This window comes from Adiantum capillus-veneris, chromosome 21 (genome assembly GCF_014529385.1).
Source record: "Adiantum capillus-veneris isolate H3 chromosome 21, ASM1452938v2, whole genome shotgun sequence".
Lineage (NCBI taxonomy): Eukaryota > Viridiplantae > Streptophyta > Polypodiopsida > Polypodiales > Pteridaceae > Adiantum > Adiantum capillus-veneris.
In genome coordinates this window covers 132,201,569-132,224,733 of record NC_140951.1, presented here as the reverse complement: position 1 = coordinate 132,224,733, position 23,165 = coordinate 132,201,569, and the positions used below count along the sequence as shown (strand labels likewise).

General features: G+C 39.5%; 2 pseudogenes across 1 annotated transcript in view; one reads left to right on the top strand and one right to left on the bottom strand.

The window, feature by feature from the left end:
* The window catches only part of LOC147431750 (histone-binding protein MSI1-like), a 42,908-nt pseudogene extending 19,978 nt beyond the window's left edge, over positions 1-22,930 (top strand). The window contains exons 6-8 of the transcript XR_015185722.1: positions 5,293-5,415; positions 17,589-17,673; positions 21,456-22,930. The product of XR_015185722.1 is annotated as a histone-binding protein MSI1-like (transcript). The remainder of the gene's footprint in view (positions 1-5,292; positions 5,416-17,588; positions 17,674-21,455) is intronic.
* On the bottom strand, positions 6,271-15,311 carry LOC147431751 (uncharacterized; annotated as a pseudogene).
* Positions 22,931-23,165: the final 235 nt, after the last annotated feature.

Below are 23,165 nucleotides of genomic sequence, written 5' to 3'. Positions count from 1 at the left end.
AGCATTGCTAAGCATATAGATGCATTCTGGGTCGGCAACAACTAGGTCAAAAATCCATTGTTGTTAATAATCCCGATTTTGAAACTTGACCTAAAGTGGTGTTTGAGACCATAAGCATGTGTGCTTAGGTTTTATGAAATTGTCCTAGAAGTTTTGTTACGCTTGGATGACATTTGATGCTTTAACAGATGTGATTTGTTTGCTGATGAGCGATTGGCTTTTGGTGATTTCAGTCCCTTGAATGTAGCTTGAGTTAGATGCGAGTTGTTATTTGTTTTCCGAGAGATTGACAACCTCTTGTAGCCTCTATGCACTAGTCGAGTCAGCTTCATCCCATGGATTGACAAATTAATTGTGGTTCTCGCTAATACTGCAATAAGACAGGATGGTGAGGTTAGACATGCGTCCCACAATCTTGCACTTGTGAAGTTTTCCTCTATTCTTGCTCTTGTCACTAGCGTGTAACCCATTCCTCTACTTCTGTGGCGTCCGCATAATATTGATTGATTGCTTCTTGCATATTTCGAACCTTGTCTTGAGTCTGCTGGTAGTGCTGCATCATTTCGTCAATATGAGCCTCTTCGAACTCCTCAGCTCTCACGCTTTCCTCTCTTGAATGTCTATTTACCAAGATTATAATATGTTGGATGGCCATTACAACACAATTTTGCACATCGTTGGGATTTAGTTATGTAATTGAAGTTCTTGTAGAAGCGTCGTAATAACAAAGTAAGTAAAGATGTTGGTTCTTTTAATACAATTGTTGCAGCAAACAAACAATGAAACAACACAATTACTTACGTTTGGTACATCCAAAATTTGATTAAGGAGCAACCATTAGAAAGAGAATGGGGTCTAGGAGGGCCTCTTTATTTGGCAGTTTAAGGAAGTCAAAGCTCTAGTATTAAGAAAGCAATCAAAGGAGAGTTATTGAATTCAAATAGGCAAAATGGCTAGTTTATTTGAATTCAAATTTTCCCCCCAAAATGAAATTTAAAATCTAGCGGGCAAAACTATATCAAGTAACATATCTACGGAAAGAGCTCAACGTGTAGATTATAGATCTATAATCTATCCTCAAATTGGAGATCGTATGTAGGAGTTCTGGAAGGCCGAAAATCATAAAGTTGTCCCCCTCCTTTTTGGGGGGAAAAGTGCATCCTTTGACCATTCTTATACCTCTCTTACACACCCACCATTTTTGCACACATGGCATGCATCTATTTGTCAAAATGTTAATCACGTTCATAATCTCATGGCAAATAAAGAGGCCCTCCTAGACTTCATTCTCTTCCTAATGAAGGCGTTCAAACACATTAGTGAGCCACAACAATAGTCATCAACCTGCATGGACACGTGATCGATTGGTGCCGGCTAGTAGTCCCTAGAGCATGTTCTAACAAAACATGCTCTACACAACATACAAATTTTTTTGTGGCACTACATACGTAACCACTTGAGTCAGTAACACATTACAAAGAGATACTACTGCCAAATGTATCCAGATATGCCTTACAAGCCCATGAAACTACCTGCTTTGCCCGGAGTTTGGGAGGTAGACAATCTTATCTTCAAGGTCAAATAACAATAGACTCCAATGATCACTACACCAAAACCATCAAGGATGAGGAGAAAGAAGATCCTAAATCCAACATGGTTTTTACAAGGCAAGTAGAAACTCACAATTGATTGTATGCAGTGACCAGAAGACACGCTAGATTCCAATTGACTCTGCTAAACCAGCCCAACAGAGCCAAAAAGGAAACTCCATTGTTCTGAAGTATAGGCGAGATTAGCGAATCTATTACAGATACTTTGTTTTAAACATCAGCGGGGGACAGAAGCATTAGGAAAAATTTGGACTCACAAAGGGACCTTATAAGGAGTTTGACTTCCTCTCTCATGTCCAAAACAGGCGTGTGATAAAATTTTTGCAAAACAAATCTAAAATTTGCGGAGATTTGACAGTTAGAATCTACTCTTCAAGCTCTTTCTATTGATATATAGCACGCCATGAGATTCCTCATATTTTGAAAGATTCTTTCTGTGATTCTCTTGTGATGTGACAACTTCATCTAGGATGTAGAGAATCAAAAATAGAATCTTTCAAAATAATATGAGGAATCTCGTGGCGTGCTATATATCAACAGAAAGAGCTTGAAGAGTATATTCTAACTACCAAATTTTCGCCAAGTTTAGAGTTGATTTGCAAAAATTCTACCCCACGCCCATTTTGGACATGAGAGAGGTAGTCAAACTCCTTATAAGTCCCCTTTGTGAGTCCAAATTTTCCCTAGTGCAAGGTAGCGTGCCTAACATGAATCAATGGTAGAGATTATACTTTTCAGCGGGCTGTCATTGCCACAAACACATGGGTCAATACCGAGCAATTGGGGCACCTATCAAATTATATAAGCCACTGACTCACTTGGTATTGACCCATGTCTTAACAGTAGTGAGTCATCTCATGAACCAAGCTTGACTCATAAAGAGCTTGAGACGTACCACATAGCAAGTTTGACGGCTGACGCAAAGACATGGGTCAATACCAAGCGAGTTGTGTACCTATCAAATTCCATAAACCACTGACTCGCTTGGTATTGACCCATGTCTTAGTAGTAGTGAGTCATCTAATGAACCAAGCGTAATTTATAAAGAAAAGCTTGAGATGTAACACATAGCAATGTTGACGATTGTCGCAAAGACACGGGTCAATACCGAGCGAGTGGATTATCTATCCAATTCCATAAGCCATTGACTCGCTTGGTATTGACCCATGTCTTAGCGGAAGTGAGCTATTTAATGAACCAATCATGACTTATAAAGAGCTTGAGAAGTACCACATAGCAATGTTGACGACTGCATTAGTTGCATTGGAGTTGGAGAAGCTCCGCATGCACAAGAAGTCTTGTGGATCGAGGTTCAAAATGCAGGACTCCTCTGACCTTCTAGGCAGCAGTATCTGTGCATGCAGAAGCACTGAGCTGATCAGAACTTGCAATTTCTCTTTGTTTTCTTCGTTGATTTGCACTAAAATAATCGAGTCCTTTGGTAAAGGCTCTTCGTTGGATGGCCCTCGTGAAGCAGAGGCTTCCCCTTGCCTTTCTTGAGCTATATCCATCTCCTCCGGTACAAGATCAGGGTCCTCCCTGTCAAGATCATTCTCCTCCCTAGAGGGCTCATTTCTCTCCCTGGCTGGCTCATTCTCCTCCGTGAAAGGCACATTTTCCTTCCTTACTGGCACAGGCAGCTCCCTTCCTTCCTTACTGGCACAGACAGCTTCCTGAACTGGCTCATTCTCGCCCGTAACTAGCTCCGGATCCTCCATACCTTGCTCATTTTTCTTTCTAGCTCGTTCCTCCCTAAAAGGTTCAAGCTCCTCCATAACTATCTATTTCTTCCATAACTGCCCCGGGGTCCACCCTGTCCTGCCCATGCCCCTTGCTGGCTCAGCTTGCCCATTTGTGTTGTTTCTTTCGAACTGTGATCGTGTCCTTCTGCTGTTTTGAGCCCTAGAAGGCTCTGTCTGTCGTGCACGAGGATGGAGAGGGGGGTTGTTAAGAATATCCATGGTTCTACTATACCGGATATGTACTGGCTAAAGCAGCCTATCGTAGCAGAATTGTAGCCTCCAAAGAGTGTCAAAATCCCGTGGCATGATAGTAACGTGGTGTGCATGAGCAGCTAGGATATATCCATCGCTGAAGAACTCAACAAGGTAGTCTTCTCCAATTTCTTGTAGGCAGAGAAGTGCACTGCTAGCCCATCACATGCCCACTCTCCAATGCTCACAAATCTCTCACACTACTCGCTGGAAAGGAAGACATGGAATGGACGGTTGCATGTGTCGTTCGATCCTTTACTTCTCTTGCAGGACACCTCTATGCACCTCATATCGGCGTCTTCTTGCTTGAGCATGCAAAGAGTCACTTGTTGCCCTTCTAGGCCTGGCCTTTGCACGAGGCATCTCTACAAATAGCATAACAGAAAATGACATGTTAATATTAGCCTAGTTTTGACTCTAGTCACGTCACCTATTATGACATTAGCGCACGGGATAGAACCAAGCGAATAGAGACCTTGAGGGATACTCCAGGCCCAATATTCGCTTGGTTATGATGCCAAATACATACCAATTTTTAATAGTAGTTTTGTCTTGCTTTTTCTTAGACATGGGGATCATAGTCCTGGAGACAAACGAAGTGGGCGAGGATACATGTAAAGAAAAACTATACACGTTCTTATACAACACCCATGCTCATCACCGTGCATTAGAACTATCAGAAATGTTTAATGCAGAGTTTTCTATATAGAGGATCATTGATTGCTCATTTGAGTACCTACAAACCCATTTGCAAGAGTATGAGGCAGCCATTTGTGACAATTCCATGACAATTGATGGCATGAGATATGTGCACCCCGTTGACCTTGACCCTGACAAGAGTGCAACAAGGAGACTCCCAATCGTTGTCTAGAAAAGCATCCCTCCAATGTACTGCTTGTACAAGACAGGTGTATGAAGCACTTTAAAAAGTTTCTTTTAGTGGAATTCAACCACGGGTTTTTCTATTACTTGTACTTGCAGACAGATGGTGAGTCAGAGACTTTCCAGTCATCAACTTTTGGTAGTTGCCCATTGGCGCACCGAAGGAAGAGGTAGAGAATGTGGAGGTGAAGTTTGACCCAGAAGAAGAGCATGTAGAGGTATTAAAGGAAAAATTTGATGCAGGCTTAACTCTTGCTTCTCTTGCAAATGCAGCATTAGGATGCAAGCAAGAAAGCCCAAATAAGGAAGCGACTTTGCCTATGAATTGTGCTCCCAACTTTGCTATGGCGGGCGACACCCATTACATTCTGCTCACAGATAACATGCATGAGCTGAATATACGGGAGGACTATTGACTAGCTGTAATTGCAAATTTTTGTGAGATAGACATGGATTTGTGGATATGATGGAGTGGACCAACATCTTCTTGCTGACACAACTGTCCACGACTCATAGTTCACTTCAGGGTGGCAATTGATCAAAGATACATTCAATGAAGCAAAGTCCGGAGAGGCTAATTTGCGAATAGATGAGCAGTTCCAATTGACAACAAAACAACTCGGCTTGGAAAACATGGGTAGGCCCGTGGCACCCAGAGCCCAGGTACTGAATAGTCACTTTATTCACTTGTGGGGAAGGTCAATGCTGGAAATGGATGAGAAACAGATGGTAATTTTTAAAGGCATTCAGATGGTATTGGAGATGGCCTTGTGATAAAATATCATGATCAATATTTTTGTTGACAGGTGCTAGTGTATGATGATAGTTTCCTTAGAAGAGCGGGAGGCACACAACAAGGGCTTGTCACTGGAGTACAAGGCAAGGATGCGGCGTTGTCTCACTACATCGGGCATTTCAACCAAAAAAAGGTTTGTAGAAACAATTCAAGTACTTGGCAATTGTACTCATCTCACTTACGACCCATCAATTCTTTAATATTGTTTTGTAAATCATAATATACCACAAGGAATACTCCAAGGACAATCCAAAGTTTCCACTGTTTGTAATGAAAGTTATTACAAGACTCTGTGGTGGGCACCCCCTATCGCTAAATGTAGAATGATTAATTTTGATTGAGAAACAGTTTTCTCTGTGCGTCTTTGGCATTGGGTATGGGTGTCAAGCACTCAGAGCCCCCTATCACTACAAGAGGTTCTTCATATTAGCGACGCTAGCAGTGCGACGCTCAAATGTTGAAATCTACGGCGTCGCTAGGCAACAAATACTATAGCGACGCTCATAACAACACTCATAAAGACGCCGACAGGGGTAAAAAATAAACCGAGAGCGCCAAAAACTTAGATCTCATATCTGAGTTTTGATACTCTAGTGAAACAGGTAAACCCACGCTCTCCCTCTCTCTCTCTCTTCCCCACGCACACACACACACCCGAGGAGAGGAAGGAGATCCAAGTATTCTCCTTTCCTCTCCTCTCTCTCATGTTCCCTTCCCCTCTTTCTCTTTCTCCCTCTCAACCTCTCTCTCCCTCACACACACACACACACACATTGTATCTTAGAGAGAGAGAGAGAGAGTACACACATGCATAAACAAAACATATACACACACAGGTATAAACAAAGAATGCATACACACACATTGAGAGAGGAAAAGAGAGAGAGAGAGAGAGAGAGAGAGGGGGGGGGGAAACCAAAGAGAGAGAGAGAGGGGAGGAGAAGACGAAAAGAGAGAGGTAAGGGAAGAAAACAAAGAGAGGGACAGAGAGATATAGATTAAAAAAGTAGAGAGAATATGAAATAAAATGTTACATTAAGATTTAGGGTTAGGTTAGAATTAAAATTATATTTAAGATTATGTTAGATGAAGATCTAAGATTAAGCTAGATTACATTTAACTTATATTTAAAATTTTATGATAAATTTAAAATTAGGTTAGACTTAAGATTAGGTTAAGATTTATATTAGATTTAAGATTATGTTAGATTACATTTAGGTTTAGGTTATGTTAGCAGCAAGCTAACACAGATACCATTTTTTGGAGTTCTCTTTGTAAAACACTTATTATTTTGATAAATTTGGGAATATTGTAACTCCTATTTTCTCGGATAAACTCTGTAATTAATGAGCCAAGGCTACAAGCTACCAAATTGTATCAACCTGTCATTACCCATCTTTGGTAGAACTCCCAGATTATTAGTTTTGACCACCAAAAGCCTTGGCTAAGGTATAAAAGTCAACTTTTGTAAGTTTTTTATAAGTTTTGAATAATGAAATACACAGCGTGAGCTAACCGCACTCACTTCTCTCCTTCTTGCGCTTCCTACTCCCTCCCCGGTTGTCACATTGCAGCCGCGTTTGTTGCATTGCAATCGCAGGTAAGAGCTCTACGCATTGATGTAGGCACTTCACAGTATTTCATAGCGTTTGGCGTCGTCGACCCGCGACTTAATTTCATGATAACTAGGAATTTACACTTTCAAATAAAAAACTAAGCATAGGCAGGGTATTGGGGAATCATTGTTAAGCATTTAGATGCATTCTGGGTCGAAAACGACTAGGTCAAAATTCCACTGTTGTTAATAATCGCGATTTTGCAACTTGACCTAAAGTGGGGTTTGAGACCATAAGAATGTGTGCTTAGGTCTTATAAACTTGTCCCAGAAGTTTCATTACGTTTGGATGTCATTTGATGCTGCAACGGATGTGATTTGTTTGTCAATGAGCGATTGGCTTTTGGTGATTTCAGTCACTTGAGTTTATCTTGAGTTAGATGCGAGTTGTTAGTTGTTTTCTGAGAGATTGACAACCTCTTGTAACCTCTATGCACTAGTCGAGTCAGCTTCATTCCATGGATTAAAAAATTAATCGTGGTTCTCGCTAATACTACAATAAGATAGGATGGTGAGGTTAGACATGCGTCCCACATTTGGCACCTCTGTCGGGGATTGAAGAGACCTAAACTAAGGAAAAATACGAGCGTCTTGTGAAGTTATCCTTTAAATTCCTTTAGGATCATGTAGAGTTCAAAACTTTCTTTTAGAAACCGCATAGCTTAACATTGTGGTCTTTTGCTGTGTAGAGGTAGCTTGGAGGTAATTGTACTTGCTGGGTGCCTTTATGATTGTAGGATTGTAGAAATAGATTAGGATTTTGAGGATGATTGGTAGAAGAGACAAGTCTTAAGATCAATGATCAGAAAAACATAAAACACAAGAAAACGAGTGTTTGTGAACACCTTCCACAACCCCATTGCATGACAATCTAGGAGTAGGGTAAGTAGGATCCGAGGTGGATTTTAGAACATTGCTCTCTCTGAAAGAATCAAGTGTGAGTTGTTATTGGAAGTTGCAGAATTTCAGGTCTACGGCTAGAAATAGCTTGAAAAGACTCGAAACCACTCAATCCAACGGAGAGTAAGCTTAACACTAGGTTGGTAACCTAACAGGACATAAAAGTGTCCTTTGCAGGGTTTAAGAAAAACTTTACAATTCCTAGAAGATGACTCCATTCACAAAACCCTTCATTGAGCACATTCACAATACCCATGTGCTTTTGGAAAAATTATAAGTATGGTAAAATGTACAATCCGATGGGAGAACCGAGCTCTCAAAGTAAGTGCATTTGAACAAACAGCAAAAAACAGGGAATCTCATTAGTACATCACTTGGTATTCTAAAATAAAAATTGGTCTAGACATTCTGACATTTTTCTAGGGATCTACAATATTATAGCTTTCAAATAAATGAGTGCTCACTACCTCAAAAATTCTACTAGATGGTTTACATTTTACTCCAAATTAGCATGTTTTTTAGACAGTTTGGGGTGTACGCACATGTCGGGCTACAAATACCTAAATGAGAGTTCAATTTAGTATACCATCCACTTCATGAGAAATCTAACTCTTTCCTAGATGTCATCGACACAAAGAAGCCAATTATTTGCCTTTTACATTCATAATGAGAATGAGATTATTCACGACATTCTATTTCCCAACTACAAAACACTTTAATACTAGTAGGTTATATTGCAGAGGAAGAAAATTGGAGGCTTGTATCAAGCTCTAATGATAAGGTATATATAATACACAATGAAAAAAAGATGGCATGAAAATAATATGCACAATAGCAATTAAAAAACATTATAGAACAAAGTATTTTCTTCCTCAGATAAAGAAATCTCTTAGTAGAGCCGTTCAAAGTAACACAAAGATAACATGTCAAGGCCCCAACCTATAACCAAAAACAAATGCTTCCATCTCAACATGCATAACCTGTTGGTATTACCACCACACTTCCACAAACTTGCACATACCACTCTTCAACCAATGTAAGTTACAATGAACATAGTTGCAAGGATAGATAGACCTAATGAACAATAGCATACAACCATTTGGAAAAGAACCATATGTACATTGGCCAAAACAGTAGACATAATAAGCATTCTAACATCTTCAAAACTATTCATTGCATTGTAATATAGCCCTAGCCATAACAAGGCAACAATGCCATAATAACCATAACTTGGCACATGTTCCAATTCCATGTTTCAACAAAAACATAAAAGCCGACAAAAATACAAGGCAAGATAAAGACCAAGACGACTAATATATACCTAGATGAATCCAAGAAAAGATCAAATTCACCTATAACAAAAAAGTGCAGCTATAAGCTCATGGTTGTGAACCACAAGACGATATAACCCTTTAGCTACATCATGCATAGTATCCACAAATACTACCACGCATGAACATATACTCCCACACACACACACACCCCACACGCACGCACCCATGAGCATACACCCATACGAAACTCTGCGAACCAAGTTTCTGTCATTTGCTCTAGAGATGAAGGGTAGATTTGGCCATGATCAAGCCTAGCACAAAACAAAAGCATTAGATAGAAATAATTAAACCAACAAAGATAAAATTGATAGGGCTATTCACCTATCAACAGGTCGCATTAGATAGAAAGAATTAAACCAACAAAGATGAAGTTGATAGGGCTATGCACCAAGATGACTAAAGCCATAATAACCATAGCTTAGCACATGTTGCAATTCCATGTTCAAAATACATGGCAAGATAAATTATCATCTCAATACATGCGCATAAAGCAGCTCACAAACTTGATGCAAAGATATACATGGTGAAACACACTTCACAAGGCAAAGACATGAAGAAACCTAATCACCAAGTCTGGCACAATTTAGAATCCCTTCCATAACCAAGCACGTCATGAGCCTGATGCAAAAACAACAATGCAAAGCACAATTCCAAGTGACAAAAGACTTGACAAAATGTCTCATATAGGTGATACATAATATCCATGTCGCACTAAAACTGGCCAAAATGTCTATCATCACTATCTGCTACCACTGCAATCAAAACACAATCTTCCATGTAATAGTTTCTTTAGCCACTACATGTGTATCCACTTCTACCAAAAGGAAGGTATAAGTCGTTGCCTGCACGATACCATAAACATGACGCAAAGGTGAGCAGGCTTATGATGCCATAACCATATCACAAGTGGGAAAAAACCATGATGATACATCCATACAAGCAAGAAGAAAGCTAATACAAAAGGTTTTTGCATAATAGACATACCTAACAAAACCCAGCCATGATAAGAAGCCAGCCATAAACAAAAAGCAACCATCGCCGAACACCAGCCATGAACAACAGCCAGCCATGAACAAAAACTAGGATTTTGCAGCAAAAACCAGCCAATAGCTTGAAACCTGCAAACCCTTTCCTGCAAACAAAAAAAAAAAGGAGTCAATGAGCACAAAACCTGTTCTGTAGCAAAATACACCAGCATTCTGCAGCAAAAACCAGCATTTTACATCAAAAACCAGCCAATAGCATCCCACCTGCAAAAGATTTCCTGCAAACAAACAAAAAAGGGACTCAATGAGCACAAAAACCAGCCATGTATGAAAAAAATACCTACACATAAAGAGAGAGTGATACAGAGAAGTTACATAAGGGCGGATGACGTCGTCTAGAGACTCTTGAGCGCCCATCATAAAGAAAGTCGATAACAACCCTTGCATGGAATTCCTTGAAGCAAGGGTCAGCACACATAACCTTTTGACACTTACCACACCCCCAAATGCTGCGTGATGGCTTTGAGCTATCAACCTCCTTATGCTCCGAAAGAAGCTTCTTTCGCTTAGCTGAACAAACGACACAGGACTTGGTGGCTACATCATGCAAACGGATAGGAAAGTGACCATTGTATGCATCCTCAACAACTGGCCTCTTGCATACATAAGGCCGAAATGCATTGTCCACCAACTGCTCATGCATATGGAGCATAAAGTCAAATCTACACACATCCTTTTTGCCATACATTTCCTTCCATATAATCCAGCAATTTGTAAAAACAGAATCCATGAGACCCCAAAAACCTGCATGCCACCACTTAAAACCGTGCATTGTACTTTTCAAGCTATAGCCACTACCAAGAACCATGCTATCAAAGACATCACAACCAGCTTTGCATGCATTATATTTCACGGCAAGTGTCGGACATGAGAAAGGCAATCTCTTATCACCAACCAAGCGCAACACCTCACCTTTTTGCACACCATAGCAATTAGAAGCAAAAAGAATCTCTTTTTTGTCCATCCAAGAACAAGCAACAAGACCTTGCTTCTTACAATTAGCAAACCGACAAGCACCCCGTGCTCTCTTACCCAAATGCAACATTTGGGTGGCGGGAAAGTGCTTCCTGTTACATACATAAGTGCCGGTGCCACCTTGACCTTCACTTCTTAGGTGCTCCAAAAGCTTCACAGATGTGAAGTACCTATCAAAGAATACATGGTGCCCTTTTCTTGGCAATGTCTTCACCAAATTTGCAACAACATAAAAAGACAATTCAGTACATGGCATCTTGTCATAGATTTGAAATGCAAAATTATACCCCGTGGCGGAGTCACATAGATTCCAAACCTAGATACCAAATTTATGAGGCTTTTTGGGATTGTAAACTCTGCATGGATTCAATTTACACTTAGAAGGAATTATGCGTTCATCCACAGTCACACATTGACCTAAATTATAATGCTTTTGAAAATTGTAATTCAACCTCTCCTCTAGCTCAAGCAATTGCCATAACCTGTGCCCTCTAGTTCCCCGAGGTGGTCTTTGTGCATTGTCCCGTAAATGCAAAAACCTTTTGATTTGCTGGAATGTAGTTTGACTCATCTTTTCACCAAAATTAGGAAATAGAAGGGAGCCTCTTACCTCATCTTTCCGATAATGTTGCTTTGACGGCATGTAGTGTAGTGCCATGCCCAAAGCTACACCCATGAAGCGTAGGAAAGAATGCCGATCTATTGGAGCCCATCTTCGCATGGAGTCATGCAACCGGCCACACCTTTGCCTCTCTTTCTCGGCATATGCATTAGTCTCACTAATAACATGATCAACAAGGTCAAGTGGAAAGAGCATCAAAAACAAATGAAACTCACAAAATTCACGTGGCATATGTCCCAAGTCTGGTCCCTTGACACCATTGAAAGGTGGAAGAGCCCGAAATGTACCATGTGGCTCTTGCTCTAATTCATCACCACTCTTCCACTGTGGAGGAATCACATAAAAAAAATGTGCATCTCCATCAGGAGAGTCATCAAGTACAGGACCCTCGGCTTCCAATATTTCATTGTCACCACATTCAACCCCCTCACCTTCTGATGCATGCTCATCATCACTTTCATCATCATTAGCAACATCAAATGGGCTGCTTGAAGGGCCAGGTCTGCCCCCTGCATGAGAAGGCTTACATTTTCTAGGTCGGCCACCACATGCAGATTTACTATATTCGGGTGATACATTTTCAGGTGTGCCATTTGCAGGCATGCATGATGCTTTTGGTCTACCCCGCTTATGTGATTTAGGTGGTCTCTTCAGCCTCTTCTTCAACATGCGTTATGTTCTCTTCCCCCCCAACAAGCGGGGCATCAAAATCATTTGCAGCCCCCAAATTACGTTTTGATAGCATAGGTGCATGACTTGATTCACCAATTCCAAATGAAGAAGGTGGAGGTGTAGATTCTTGTCTTACCTCACAGTTTCTTTGAGGAGAATGCACCCGTTGAGAGCTCCGCACAACAAATTATGCAACATCATCCCATGAAGCTGAATAATCCTTTGAATCCCCCTCAAATCGGCAAGAGAACTTCTGCTTTTTAACTAAGTATTTTTGCAGGACACCAAAAAAGAAGACCTCTGTATGCTTTTCTCCAAATGCTTGCTCAGCCCATGATGTCCCAAACCAAACTGCCGGGACCTGCAAGAGTGCACCTTCTTGGGCTTGAAAAAACTGTGGGTAGAGTCCAGCGCGTCTGCAACCAACTTCCCCTGCAGCATAACGCCTCTGATTTGACGCCATCTACGTTGCAAAATTCGGCAGCTCCAAGAGGGGAAAAATCAGTTTTTGCCAGACCCCGCTCAAGGGCTCACTCAATTTTGGGTTTTGGGGCTTTCACCCTCAACCCTTGGATCCCCTCTTCAACCTACGGTCAAGATCAGCCCCCAATTTAGAGCCTAGGCACGCGCATGGAATCATTTTTCCTGCACGACATGCCATGGACAATTGGCCAATTGTCATAAAATCCGTCAATTGAATTATTCATTGAGTTAATTACCCAACCTTGCTGGCATGCAACCGGTTTGAAATTAATTCCAAGTTTTTTTCAAGTCTTTTGAGAAATTTGAGGATGGTCCCATGTACTAGTCCTATTTATATTTTTAGAATTAATTCGGGCAAAATTGCGAGTTAACAGGACATAAAAGTGTCCTAGGACATAAATCTGTCCTGTTACCAACCTAGTGTTAAAAGTTGTCTGAACCAATTGGTAAGCTCAAGGACACTTCGAGGTAAAAATTTCAAGAGTTGGCCAAAACTCAGATTATTTACTTTTTCTTGACATTTTAGGCCAAATTAAGTTTTGACTTGATTCATAGGCTTAAAATAGCTCATGTAAAGACTGTTTTTTAAAAAATTGCAAAAAAGTGTTCATTTCAAACATGAAGTTAATAATTGCATGTAAGGTCTCTACTTTCAAATTGCACACAAGTTCTATTACGCATTTGTATTTTTTTGAACCATCACTCCTTATTTAAGATATTCGAGTTCAAATTATGAATCGTAGGTTGAGAAAACCTAGAAATTAAAATTTACGCTACAAAATTCTGACATGTTTAGCTATATGAATCACTAACTAACTTATTGCAAGACTTATTTACTGATTGTAGAATTTTCTTTTACTACTGTAAAGTTAATATAAGACTGTAAAGTTTAACTTAAAAATGTAAAGTAAATTATCATTAAGGAAATAAATAAAATAATTATAAAGATAAAAGAATACACAGGGATGACAAATGAAGGCACATGGATCACATAGGAGGGGACAAAGTGGGACACACTGTCACATGAAAAAGGAGAGGCTACTCTTGACTAATTTTAATGAGGGGGGGCTTGTGTGGCCTTATCTTTTGATGATAATGACAAAGTGGTCAAGCTCATGGGTACCACAAGGATACCAAAAACGCGGGTATGATTTTTGGCAAAAAAATTATAAAATTAAAAAATATTTTTTAATTAAAAATATTTTTAAAAATATTTTTTTTGAAAAAAAAGTTGGACGTTTTTCTTTCTGCTATAAATAGAGCATCCATGCTCACACTTTAGACATAGAGATTGCCTCTATAGTGCTCACGAAGTGCTGCCACTTCTCTTAGAGAGAAGGCGTCCACAAACCACTAAGAGAGCAAAAACTCTAGTGGACTAATAAGGTGCGTATTAATTAAGCATTCAATTAACTTTAGGAATGATGTATGTGTACTATCTCTTACGTAATCTCTCTAATAGATTAGTAAGATTCAATTAGCTATGTGTATGTGTGCCATCTCTTACTCTAATCTCTAATGGATTAGTAAGATTCAATTAGTTATGTGTGTGTGTGTGTGTGTGTGCTATCTCTTACTCTAATCTCTCTAATAGATTAGTAAGATCCAATTAGTTATGTGTGTGTGTGTGCTATCTATTACTCTAATCTTCTAATAGATTAGTAAGATTCAATTAGCTTTAAGAAGGATATGTGTCTGTGTGTGTGTGTGTTATCTTTTACTCTAATCTCTCTAATAGATTAGTAAGATTCAATTAGCTTTAAGAAGGATATGTGTGTGTGTGTGTTATCTTTTACTCTAATCTCTCTAATAGATTGGTGAGATTCAATGAGCTTTAGAAAAGTATGTGTGTGTGTTCTCTTTTACTCTAATCTTTCTAATGGATATTAAGATTCAATTAACTTTAGAAAAGATGTGTGTGTATGTTTTCTCTTACTCTAATCTCTCTAGGTATACCTACTCTCTCTAGTTAGTACATCTTCACTATTAACTCGTACATTGTTAATTGAAAGTTAATACATAAGAGAACTCGTCATATTCTTATTATAGATAATGAAATTCTCATTCACCAATGTTATTGTCAATTAAGTTAAATAGAATTTTGAATAATACTAAAAATTGATTTAGTTGAAGTATAGAATTGAAGTTAGAAGTGGATTAGAAATGTCATGCATAAAAGTAATGCATTCCTAAACTTTCACTCATAGTTTACACATTTAATTTTTAATTAACTACGATTAGCAAATATTTGATGTATAGAAATTAGATGTAAAACAACAACACTAAGTGTGAATCCGAGTTGGCGAGGGTTCAAATTACAGACTCTCTTTGAAAACAAGGAGATTACTAGGGAAATTGACCAATTTAAAGTTCTAAGTGTATAACATAAGTGTAGTACAAAAACAATGGCTCCAAAGCGTGCTCGAACCCAAGGCGCTAATGATCATGAAGCTGGTACAAGTAACGGTGGAATCCCTGCGGAAAATGCTATGTCTCCACCAATCGGACCAATCGGAGCTATGGTACAGGTTAGTATTGCAGTTTCAAGTTATGCATCATTGCATATGCGAGACCATAGGAATATATTATTTACCTTATGAAAAGAAAACACGGACCGAAACCACGGGGCTTAACCCCAAGAAACTCGTCATATGTTTGACAAGTAGGAAAGATTGTTTGGTTAAACTGGTTGCTATAGGAAAGAATGTTTGTCCAAAACCTTCGGTATGGTTTCTCTCAAGTCTCTCTACTTATTAGCGCTGGTATTATGTGGCAGTTGCCGAGGCGTGAGATGACGCCCAGGATGGAACCACTGATGCTGTGGTGGGAGTACACACAGATTATCCCAGCTGGAGACTGCAGTTTTGTTTTTCCGTGGCGTGAGGATGACGCCCAGATTGGCACCGTTGTTGCTCTGACGGGAGTACGTCCAGATTAGCACAATGAGTACTTGTCGAGTGGTATGGGACGCTCATGAGGACAAGGGTTTTTATAAATAATGTATATACCGATCGGACATAATAGCGCCAGTAGAGATTCTTGAGTGAACCTAATCCAAGGGTTGTTGGTTTAAAATTGGACGACTTCTTGTTTGACAATTGTTTGTAATACTGTTTGAAGGGTTGTTTTAACGAACCAGTATCATAAATAAAATAAAGGAACATGTATGTTTTAACAGTGTTGTAGTAATTAGATAACAAAAGAAGGGTGAGTGTGGTGTGGAAAGTGGGAGAATGATACCCCGACGGTATCATTCTATGGACGGGTGGACCCAATGAGTCGGGTAACTTTCCAACGCTAGAATTTTTTTTTATTAGTCATAAATCTTAAAAGAGACAAACCTTGGCGGCTGTGCTTCTGAAACATGGGGAAAAAAGCACACAGGTTGGTCACTCTAAGATTTATACTTTTAGGTATAATTGATTATAGATAGTTTTTAGATAGGGTTATGGTAGTCACGCTCCGCCATAGCGAGATAGGACCAATCCTTCACTAACGGTTCATGCCCGTGGCTAGGTAGTAGCTAAGGCAATGTTCGTTGGTTTTTCTTTCTCAGGATTGGAGACGTATCAAAGGTACTCCGCTCCTCTCAAAAAGGGGCAGGGACCTCACATTGCGATTATTAACATTTTGCTCCAAATTGACTAAGGTTCAAATCAGTGACTCATTGCATGTGTACAAACAACATTTGTGAAGGCTCAAAAGATTTGGATCACCAAACTGGATAAAAACTAAAGTTTGTACTATCTTTTTGAATCTTGAGTGTAAATTGGGTAAAAATTTGTGCAAACATGTTGAAAATTGAATCATAGGCTTATAATGATGTGATAAACATGTGTACATGCTCAATTGACAAAAAAGATGCAAAAATTTACAAGTTGTAAATAATCACGATTATTAACATCTGTCCCATTTTTCAACTTTTTTGACCAAGTCAGCATACCACTAGTTTTACCATGTTGTAATAAGCCCAAAAATCAAATTTGATAAGATTTGGATCACTGGATTGAAAATTGTGACCAAATTTGCAAAGTTAGTCTACGGACAGAAAATTGATGACCATTTGATTAAAAATTGTTCAAACTTCATGAAACTTGGCTATTGACCTTAACTTGAGGTGCTTGACAGATCTGTGTCAAAGTTGGGACAAAAAGTTACAAAACTATAGCTGGAATAAATAATCGCGATTATTTATATTTGCTTCAAAACTTGATAATTTTGCAAATGTGAGTATACCACAAGGTCAACCACATCAAGTAGACCTCACAAATCAATTTTGGTGAAATTTGGATCACAAAAGTGAGACTTAAGCCAGATTCTTGAAATCAGAGTCTACGGACACAAAACAATTGATTAACTTGATCAAATTTTGTCCAAACTTGATGAAACTTGTCCAGGGACTTTAACAAGTTGTATACTTGCCAAACATAATACAAAGCCACCAGGCAATTTTGGGTTCAAGAAGATCAAAATTGATATATGTTCACTCAGTTTCCAGGTTGCAGATTAAACCTTTGATTTTTTGCTAAAGTCAAATTTGAATGTCAATTTTTGATTCCCATAGCTCAATTTGAAGTGATACACATAGAACAATCACGAGAGTTAGCAAAAACTTTACTGTTTTTATAGAAGAATAGCTAACTTGATCAAAATGTACAGAAATCAGGTTGCAGACGAGGAATCAATGGCTTGACAGAAAGTTGCAATCGAATCAAGTGGAAATTGACGACAAGTAAATCCAAAGGTGAGTACTCTATCCAGGGCTTCATAAGTCTATATGAACCTTAGATCTAGTCGTGTACTAGGAAATCAGTGCATACTTGGAGAAACCTCTAGTAGAGTATCCACCGAAGAAAGAATGAATCAAGCCAATTCCTTGCACACAATTCTTGAAGAAGTCTCAGACACTTTTTCAGATTCAACATCCGAAATGTTTTCTTACTCGACTCAGTCGGAAATCGGAACGACAATGCGTTATAAGCATATACTCTCTTTTTACAATACTAACCATCATGGAGCCCACATTTACTTGGACCCTAACAAGGAGTATGCTATTCGCATGGATGACCATGGTATTGAGTTTCAAGAAGAGGTTAGGGCAAACAAACAAGGAAAATTATACATGGACAGAAACAAAACCCAGTACGTACAAGTTGAAAACCTTGATGTGGTAGACAGATGGGAGTTAGAAGTAAACACCATAATCCCAGATATGTCAGTAAAATAAGGACCACCAACTTTAGAATTCAAGGGATACGATCAAATAGATTTGAAGCCTTTGAAACAGCTTAGTACGTATAATCCTAGCATATGAGTCTATTTTTTGGAAGATAGAAACATAAAAGATCTTCTATGGACTTCGCATGCCAAACTAGGACAACTAACGGCCATGAAGATCATCTATAGCTTCAAGATAAAAAATAAGGGAGCAACAGACCTACCAACCTACCTATTTAGGGATTTTTATAACAACAACTTTGTTATGATGACTCTGAGGAGGTAGAACAAACCAAATACCAAGGTTATTCCATAAGGGATTGGATATTGGGGCAAGGATCAGATACAATTCCAAGAGATGAACACCGTGAGAGATCATCTGAGAGTAAATGCCTCTTTTGCGATCCACCCATTCAAGCACTTGCGAGCCTGAGGCAAGCACAATTCTAACCTCTTTTCCAGGTCTTGGTAGGGTCTTGTATTCTAGACGTACACTTCAACAATCTGGCTGGCCCCAAGAACAAAACACTCTGCAAAATAAGCATTTCAAATCACTTTGTGACCACCTATTAAGCAACATTGAGCACTTCAAAGCACTTTCTTACCACCTAGTCACCACTAAGTGCTCCTTGTGAGGAGTTTAAGTGCTTCAAAGTGTTGATTTCTTCCTAGAAAGCACTTTGAAGTACTTTCTAAGCATCATTCAACATTGTGGAGCACTTCAAAGCAGTCTCTTCATTCAATCCTTACCACTTGGTCAAAACTTCATAACCACCTAGTAAGCAGTATCGAGCTATATCAAAGCACTTCAAAGTACTTTGATGGACCCTGTCAGCGCTTCAAAACACTTTCTTACCACCAGTACTTTTAGGGAATTTTTAAGCACTTTCTAGGCACCAGTGAGCACAATGAAGCTTTTTCTAACCACTTGGTCAACACTTCCTACTCCAAGTAAGCAGTTTAGACCTATCTCAAAGCACTTCATCACATGCAACACTTCTAGCCTGAAGTCTAACCACTTGATCAACACATTCTACTTATCAATTGAGAAATTTGAATTTATCACAAAGTACATCTAGGCACTTTTAGCAACAAGACAAGACCTACAAGGAGTCCAAATCTTCTTTAAGCCGCCATGAATGAGTAGTGGCACCTTCCTTGGACAGCATCTTGGTGATAGATGTGACCTCTACCTCTTTGCGGTCTACCTCCCCTGGATGTGAATTGGGTGAGGTCTTCAGCACCTCCAGCTCCTTGTTTAGTTGGTTCAATTCCCTATAGAAGTCATTGTAAGAAAAAAAAATGCCTTTCATTTCTAAGCCACGGGTCCCTCTTTTCCTGCAGCTGCACTTTCACCTCGCCCAACAACCGTTTTTGCTCATTCTCCTGGCCACTAATTCCCTCCGCCATGCTAAGCACCAGTTGAATATACATTGGCATCTCTATTGCGTGAAATGGTTGCAGCTTTCTTGTCGACATTGTCAATATTGATGACAAGGCACCGTCACAGATAGATCCTTCTATTTGAACGACACCTGTCAAGCCATAATCGGTGCGGAACTTGTTGATCTTCCGCTCCAAACCCCCTTTTTGCATCTTGCAGTTTTCAAGGACACTGCCAACAAACCTTGCCCATGCAATTCGATGTCCAGTCGGATCACTTGTTGTTGCTGCTACTGGACACCTCTCGTACACAAACCCCGTGGACATTTTGCTAGCAGCTCACCATTGGGTGGGGTTGCTTTATATACCTTCTGGTACAAAAGCTGACACTCATCAACGAACTCATCCCTCACATGGTTGAGAAATAGCTTTGTGATTTTCTTGTGCAAGCACTTGAAGACACTCAGTCACTCCTCATCAAGGATATCTTTATCTGTGAGCTCTTTAGGAAGCTTCCCCTCTAGGCTGATCCCGTACTCCTCATGCAGTTTCCTCGGCCGAGAAGAAAAATCTTGATAGCCGTTGAAAGCCCAACTTTTCAAAGACTGAACAAATGAAAAAAAAACAATGCAAAACATGCACATGCGTACCTTTCAATGACTTTGTTGATAGCTTTGAATTGGATGCAACGCATTCCACAGTGCTAGGCTCAGCCTTTACCTCCACTTTTGATGGACTACTTCGCATCGCGAGCTCATTGGTTGGAGGGGTTTGATCGTGAAGTTCAAGTTCAGACATTGTGCCCTTCCTGGTCTTGTGCCTTGGTAAACCGCGTGCAGGTGACTTTATCTTGCAGCCTACAGCTTGACTGTATGGTAGAGAGGATGAGATTATGAGCACGCAGATAAAGATTAATGACTACAACTCCAAGTGCTACAGTTTGATGCATACAATGCTTGACTTCGGTAAAGCAAACATGCAAAACAGGACATAAAGACATGTAAGCCTCGGTAGTTCAAAATTGTTTATGAGCGCGGCTAGCAACCTCTGTTTGCAAAAAGGATGCATGTATTATGAGCAGAGGACAAAGACTAATGCATGCATACAGCTCCAAGTGCTACAATATTCATGATGCATGCGAAGCGTCACTTCAAATGCAGTAGGAAAAATGGCACATGCAGACATGGAAACCTCAGCAGTTCAAAACGGTAGTAGGGTTTACCTTCTTAGTACGGCAGAGGAGACGCAAGAGTGAATGAGACGATCGTTTTAGTTTTGAAGCTCAGGGAGATCACCTGGCACCCGAGAAGAATCTATCAAAAGTTAACATCGTCCTATGACAAGTAACATCACACATATCTTGAAATGATGACTGAGCCGTCCTTCCCTACAACGAGTGGCCCCTTCCAACTACTAAGGCCATTAACATTTCAAAATTCCCCTTTTCTTTTTTGAATTTATCACAAATTCCTTTCCCAAGTAGTCTCTTGGTGGTATTCCAAAAAGTAAAATAGTGGTACCACCAATACATGCTTAGAACCACTAAGCAATATACTCTCTGTTGTGTACCTTGAACTTCTTCATCTTCTCCAAGCTCTGTGTGTTTCCCTGCCACCCTATTTCCAACAATTTGCATTAGAGCATGTCGCATCTTCTTGGGCATAGCACATGTCTACTTACTTCCTCGGATTTGAGTGAGGTTTGGTGAGCGTTACTATGTCAAATAATTCTTCGAGGGCTCAAAATTTCATCAAGCTAATTTTGGCCTCCATTTCTACTACAGACAGTTCTACGCAAACAATTTTGTCTTTTTGTGCATAATTTTTATCAGTGCATTTTTTTGTAGAACAGGTCCCTTACAGTCTTCTTTGGATTGTGCTATATATCACGTGTTCGTCCTAATTTGTTTTACCTCTTTTCGTGCAGTTTTCACATCAGGTGCAATCACTCACCATGGCTGACAACAACACAGATGTTTTCAAGATGTTTGCTACTGAGGATAAACTAGATGGGGATAACTACCCAATGTTGGGCTTACATGATGCAAAATGTTCTTGTGTTAAAGGACGTTTGCAATGTTGTGCCGGGAATTGATGTACGTCCACCTTTTATGGATATAGACTGTTGAGGATGTTGCACGTTCTAGTGGCAGGACCAGGACTGTTGTGCTTCTAGAGTTGTTTTTCCTATGACTAAGTAGTCTTGTTGGGATGTTAGAGATGCATAGGCTCATACATTGATTGCATTATCTTTGAAGTGCACTATTACTCCTTACATTCACTCAACTAAATCAGCAAAACATTCTTCAGATATTCTGGTTGGTCTTTATTCAAGTTGTAATGAACCTAAAATTGCATTGCTGCGTAAAAAGCTGGAGTCGAAGATTATGCAAGAAGAAGATGACATTGAGACTTTTCTTGTTGCTATCAAGGATATCAATGAGCAACTCATTTGTGCAGGTGAAGTCATTTTTGAGAGCTCACTTGTGCAGACTACTCTTGATGTGCATTGCTAGATTCTTACAAGACTTTGCTAGTACTTAGAGACTTATGACCCAAGAAACCTCTCAAGATGTCAAGTTTGATGCATTATGCACATTGTTACAAGAGTCATGAACATGGCTAAATAGCGTGCAGCTGAACGGGCTTTTGTTGCTGCTCAAAGAAAAGGTGGTAAAAACATGTAGCCACTTCTCATTGTTCTTCAGTGAGTAGAAAATCACTTGTTTATAATGCTTCTGTTGGCAGTACCTCGTCTATGAATTCTGATGAAAAAGGAAAAAAGAAGATGCCTTGCCATTATTGTAAGGCTAACGATCACTAGATAAAGTAGTGTCCTAAATAGAAGGCCAAGAAGAAAGAGGTTGACTCCCCAAAAAATGCAACTATTGTAGCATCTTTTGAGGAAGGAGATTATGATACTGATGTAGATGCAGAGTGGGCAGTTAGTACAGAATTCACTTATGATCCTTCTATACATGATGCATCCATGTCAGTTGATGCAGATTCAAATGTGTGGTACTTTGACAGTGGTTCTACAAAGCACATTACCTCACATCATGCCTTGTTTACCTCTCTTGAGTTTTTCCCTCATGGGAATACAATCACTTGTGCCAGCAATGCCTCTTATCCAATCAAGGGAGATGGAAAGATTGTGCCAATTGCTGTGAATGGTAGTTCTTAATTTCACACTTGTTGATGCACTTATGTGCCAGGGATTAAAAACAACCTTTTGTCTATATCTACACTTGCTAGACTTGGTCAAATTTATGGATGACAGATGTACAACTCATGATCGTAGTTAAGGTGATGATATAGTTTCATATGGCATTTGTGCCATGAGCTTTATAAGCTTACTTTGTATGACAAGTGTGGGTAGAATTTTGCAAATGAAGTTGTGGAGTCAAAGGCTGTTTCAGATGAAAAACTTTGGCATGTACATTTTGGACATCTGAATTTTGCTAGTTTGATGTGTTTGCAAAAAATGGATATGGTTGCTTCTTTGCCGCCTCTTGAAGCATCTTCTAAGCATGTTTGTGAAGGCTATATTTTGGGTAAGATATAGATTTTGAAGTTTCCAAAGTATGGTTAGTAAACGCTACATGCAGGTTGCAATTTGTACATAGTGATGTTTGTG